Source organism: Lynx rufus, unplaced genomic scaffold (assembly GCF_022079265.1).
Source record: "Lynx rufus isolate CCGP_SWC_20201006 ecotype Redwood Valley unplaced genomic scaffold, mLynRuf1.p SCAF_6, whole genome shotgun sequence".
Classification (NCBI taxonomy): Eukaryota; Metazoa; Chordata; class Mammalia; order Carnivora; family Felidae; genus Lynx; species Lynx rufus.
In genome coordinates this window covers 40,982,171-40,988,175 of record NW_025814878.1, presented here as the reverse complement: position 1 = coordinate 40,988,175, position 6,005 = coordinate 40,982,171, and positions in this window count along the sequence as shown.

The window sequence follows — 6,005 nt, the reverse complement described above, 5'->3', positions numbered from 1 at the left end:
AGGGCATCAGGGGCTTTGAGCTCCTTCTCGGAAATTTTCTGGGACCTACTCGCGTGGGGCGCTCAGACCCGAACCTTATCACGTGGACCCCGTCTTGCCTTCCCCGAGCGTGGTGAGCCCGGGGTATTTCCACCCACGTCTAGGGCGCCCAAAGGGTGGGGCGATGGCGGGTCCTTTGCTCAGTGTGCCACATCGCCAGCACCTAGCGTGGGCACCCACGCTGCGTGTCTCGGATCACGCAGTCCACTGGAGTGGCGCGTCAAGTCCTCCGAGGCTTATGACCGTCCCCTCACACCGCTTTCCTTCCTGGCCCCTGATCACGTGGCGACTTTGGGCTCTCCCACCCTAGTGGAGCGCATCCTCAACGCAGGAATGCGACCACTGGACTGGATCCGCCCGTCTGGAAAGTAGGGTGCAGCTGACATTGACAGAGATCGCATTCTAGGAATGCAGTGATCAGGACCTAAAGAAATCAGGAAAAGACATAGTTGGAAGTTGTGTAGTGAGTGTAGCGTGACTAGAAAGCAAACGATCATTCACATTTTCCTGCATACTCTGGGTAAGACTTGCACTTGCCGACATCATGAAGAGAGTACATTCTTTGAGAAAATCACTGAAAGCCAGCATTGAGGAGCAGCACGATGGCTGATGGAACTTAATGAGAATGATGTGACCTTAATTGTATTAGGATACTGTAGAGGCAAGGAGAACTATATTGTTCCGGTAGAAGTTACAAAGAGTCATGGCATTGTGAGTAGTAACAGCACTGCCACTTTGTTTTTCATGGTGGGAAACAGGAAGTTAGGAATAATACATTTGATGATAAAGAACACGAAGAGACCGTGCATGGACACTGCAGAGAATCTTCATGCTCACTGATTAAACAATAAACAAATGCATGAAGTGCCTCTATTAATCTTTATCAGTAATCCACCGTATCTTACTTGGGCCCCTGAAGTTCTAAAATGCATCTTTTAATAAAATTGCTTTTATAGATAGGCACCCCACAAAACATGTTTGCCCGGGAATCGACATACCCTTAGGGGTATATCTGACTCAACCCTTCACTGTATTGTCTCTCATGAAGCCAAAAAAATAATTTGACTTCAATGTTAATTTTTTGTTTTAACTCACACGTTCCTTTTCCTTCTACATTTTAAGTAATTTACATTGTATTTCACGAATCCTATCTTCTTCCATACTTTTTTGCTCCTTCATTTTCTCTCCTCCTTCTCTACCCAGTCCCTTTCAAATCCAAAGCAAAGGTGTGTTGTGTGTGTGTGTGTGTGTGTGTGTGTGTGTGTGCGTGTGTGAGAAAGCGGGGGGGGGGGGCGGGGGGAAGAGAGAGAGAGAGGAGGGAGGAGGAAGAAGAGAAGGAAAAGTCAAAGAGAAGATTGAAATGACCAAAACGGTATTGCTGGGTGGGAGAAAAGGAACATGTACAAATGCTATTTCTTGTTTGCCCATCTCATACTTCATCCTTACACGTAAGGTAATGTTGAAAGCGTAGCCCACTTAAAAGTAGTGTTGTCCCTGCTTTGCTGTTGCCCAGAACAAAGGCCCCCATCTGTTATGTGGTTCAATAACATTAGCCTCTAAGCTGTTAGGAGAGTAAACAACTCCACCAACAGACACGACTCTTTTGGCCATGACACCTTGGGTCAGAGATGTTAACTGCTAACTTTGAAGTCTGGCTCCATGTAAGCAGCTCTAATATATGCACGATCTTGAGGAGACTCTTATACCTGGAAGGTATGATGGAGATAATTTTCCTCAACTCCTTAATTGTACAGATGGGAAGCTGAGACCAAGAGAGGATGTGGCTTGTCCAAACACATATGGTAAATCAATTGTAAAGAAGGGTTATAAACTAGCCTTATAATCCCTTGGTCCAGCGCTTTTAGAACCGAACCATGTTACCATTCCATTGAATACATTCATTCATTCATTCATTCATTCATGGAATATATATTTTCTGAGCATCTATTCAGTATCAGGCACTGACCTATGTGCTAGAATAAAATACAGATACCTGTCCTTATAGAACTCATGTGCACGTGTGTGTGTATGCGTGTGTGTGTGAGAGAGGAGAGGATAATATTAATAAGTAATTCTAGTGCAATCTTTTTTTTTTTTTTTCAACGTTTATTTATTTTTGGGACAGAGAGAGACAGAGCATGAACGGGGGAGGGGCAGAGAGAGAGGGAGACACAGAATCGGAAACAGGCTCCAGGCTCTGAGCCATCAGCCCAGAGCCCGACGCGGGGCTCGAACTCACGGAGCGCGAGATCGTGACCTGGCTGAAGTCGGATGCTTAACCGACTGCGCCACCCAGGCGCCCCTCTAGTGCAATCTTAACGTGCCATGAGGAAAATAAAATTAGGTAAAGAGGATAGGGTGTACCGAGAAGAGTACTAATAATTTTAAGCAGGGTACTCAGGGTAACCTGAGAAAGCTACATTTGAGGAAAGACTTGATGGGAGGTGAGGGAATGAGCCTCATAAGTATGGGAGGAAAAGCATGCCAGGCAGAGGGAAAGCATGTGCAAAGACTTTAGGAAGAGAACCTGTACTACACGTTTGAGGAATGGTAAGGAGGCTAGTATGGCCGGAACAGAAAGTAGATGTCATAGCAGTAGGAGATAGGGTCAGAGAAGGAACAAGACGTGCAGCTAAGGGTTGGGGAGCCAGATAGGACTTTAATTTGAGGAGGGGGTTGTCAGTTATGAGTAGAGTGACACGACCTGATTTATACTGTAACAGGCTCACTCTCGCTGCCGTGTGGAGTCAGAGTAGATTGTAGGAAATGAGGGTGGGAGCAGGGAGGCCAGTTAGGCAAGCTGTGATGCTGAGAGGCACCACCCTTCAGGGGAACTCTTCAGAGTATACAAAATTAGAATTTCATATGGCTATTTGTATTTGTGACTTATGATGAGTTTTGAGACACCTGGCTAAATGAAAGAGTAGCCACATGAACTAAGAATTCTCAATTCTGTGTATCTGAGAGTAGTGAGATTGCCTAGGGAAATCATAGGCACAGCTAAGTTAAAAATAAACTCCCAAACAATTTTGAAAGACTGGTAATATTAGGAAATAGCAAGTAGGAGTTTGCATTACTTGCAAAGAAACTTAGATGAATACAAATGAGTAAGATAAGTATCTTAGGGACATTTTTCTTTAGCAATGAAGATGAACAGAGAATGGCAACAGAGAACAGAAGTGCTTCAGAAGACATCATATACACTTAAAATTATAAACAACACTAATATCCTATTTTTGGATTTGCAATGTGTTTTATATCATTTCATATTCTCTGAATCATCTCATAAGCTTATAAATAGCTAAAGCTGGGCTTCTCACCTCTGACTCCAAATCCCATAATGTTTTCACTATACCATTTTCCTAACTGCCCTGTCCTTTAACATCTTTATAAAGTAAAAACAAAACACTAAAAGAAAGCCAATTTGCCTCATAACAGTTCTCCCCTCTCAGGGAGTTGACGGCATTCCCGTGTCTGTGAAGGGTCTGTGTCATTGTCAAAATGAAATTAGAGAGCAACCCAAAAATTCTTAATGATGTCCATGTAGGTGTGACAAAGATTTAGGGGTGTTTGTTCTCTTGATTATATTAGCACTGGAACCCTCTTAGGGAGTTATCTCCAGTATTTAGAAACTAAACCAAATCACTATATGAGCATTTGGAAATATAAAGGCTTTATAGTGAAGATGTAACAGGTTTGAAAAGGGTATTTTACCAAAAATTCTGTTAATAAAATAGTGAAGTAAATATAAAGGAGCACTTCATTTATTAAAACTTGCAACCGACATTAATCTTTTCCTAATATAAACCTTAAGTTGGTTGTTTTGCTGTATCTTATCTATCTTGATAGGTTGTTTTTACTATCAGTTAGGAAAAGTTTTAAAGTTTTACTTGACTTTTTTTGCTTTGATCCATTACTTAAAGGTGTTACCAACTTCTGTGCCAAACTCATTCTGTCTTCACTCTCTGTCATTTTGGTTAGTAGAACTTCATCTTTCCTGTTGTTCTGGCCAAAAACCATTTTTTACTTCTTTTTCTTACAACCCACATCAAATCTTGATCATACATGATCTGCAAATTCCTTCTCATCCTCCCAGTTTGCTGGGCATCAGCCACATTGGCTTCCAAAATACCAAGTGGGCTCTTACCTTAGAACCTTTGCACTGATTGTTCTTTCTGTCCAGCTCTTCCCCCGACAATTCATTGCTTTCTGTGAACTCAGGATATCCAGAAAAATAAGCACTTTATATTTGCAAATTACATCATGTATTTTATTTGATTCTCACCATCGTCAGTAGAGTTTCCAATTTTATCCTTAAAGTTTAAAACACTACTCCAAATGAACCTTTTAAAAAAATGTTTATTTATTTTGAGAGTGTGTACTCGTGGGGGGAGGGGCGGGGGGGGGGCTGGGAGAGAGAGAGAGAGAGGGAAAGAGAGAGGGAGAATGAGAGGGAAGAGAGAATCCCAAGCAGGGTCTGTGCTGTCAGACCATGACCTCATGAACCATGAGACCATGACCTGGGCCGAAATCAAGAGTCAGATAGATGCTTAACTCACTGAGCCACCCAGGCGCCCCAACCCCAAACTAACCCTTAAGAGGCAGAATCAGTACTAGAGTGTACCTGATTATGCTTGTTTTAAGCATTCCTCTGCTCTAAGTAATACTTCCCAATAGAAGATCAAGATGCTTTCTGGTCCATAGTACATCATCATTTTAACAAGAGAAAACCTTCAACGGGTGCCTGGGTGGCTCAGATGGTTAAACAAGAGATAAACTTCAGAGGCTTTATCATTGGGGAACTTATTTAAAAACTGTTTCCCCCACTACACAGGTGAAATCAGCTTTAATGAAAATGGAGGAAAATACAAGAGTATGAAAAATCTTTTTACCATGTTGGAGTATTATCTTACATCCCCCCGTTCCTTTTTGATTTAACATATTCATGTTCCTTTATTACAAACAGAAATATAAATAGTCCATTAATATTCTTCTCCAAAAAGTACCATGTTTATTTAGCCATTTTCTTAGCTTCTACTATTATGGTACTCTGAAATTTTTCTTAACTACTGTGATTAAACTTTAAGATGGCAGATGCATATATTTCAACTATGACTTCCTCAGTTTTATTCCTCTAAATCAAAGGTTCTGCACATTTTCCGGAGTATTGATACTTATTTTTACATTGCTTATCAAAACTGTTATATAATCTACACGCCCTTCATCAATTGGCAGAAATAAATCACAGACATTTCAAAACTATGTTATGTCCAGCCGCGTCCATTTTACAAATTCAAAAGTGAAGCCCAGAGATTTGAATCTAGAACCAAGCTCTCTGGACTTCCAGTCAATTTCTCCCCCTGGATTCACTGCAACTGGCTATTCAGCAGCGAGGCCGACCCCTCCGGACTCTCTGCCCACTGCAGTCTACCCTCGTCTCGGGCTGTCGCCTAACTCCCGTGGGATGCCAAGGAACTGGGAGGTTCGAAGATGGCACAAATCACCAGGACCTCACTATTAGCTAACATAGGGAGTACACCTGTCTGCCCCTCCGAGGCCACAGGGTCGCAAACCGGAAACCGGAAATGGCGAAGTTCGTGGACGCGCCCAGCCGGCAGCCACCTCCCCCCGCTTGCAGCGACCTCGTTCCGCCTCGACACGCGTGGCCAGCTTTCAGTCTAGACTCATCGAGCGAGGATGTCGCGTTGAGTGGCTTCTCAGGCTCAGGCCCTGAAAAGCCCAGGAACGGGCCCCTACGTGTCCGTAGCGAACGCCAGGGCGGGTGCCTTCACCATCCCAGCAAATCCCAAGCGGCCGTGGGACGGACGGCTCCTCATCCCTCCGCTGGCCAGGCCTAACGAGTCGAACGCGGAACTAGCGAGCAGGCGGAAGCCTCGTTCGGGGCTGTTGCTCAGCAGGCCGGGCCTGGCTTTGGGCCCCGGGCCTCCCAGCCTGGGACTCTGCGC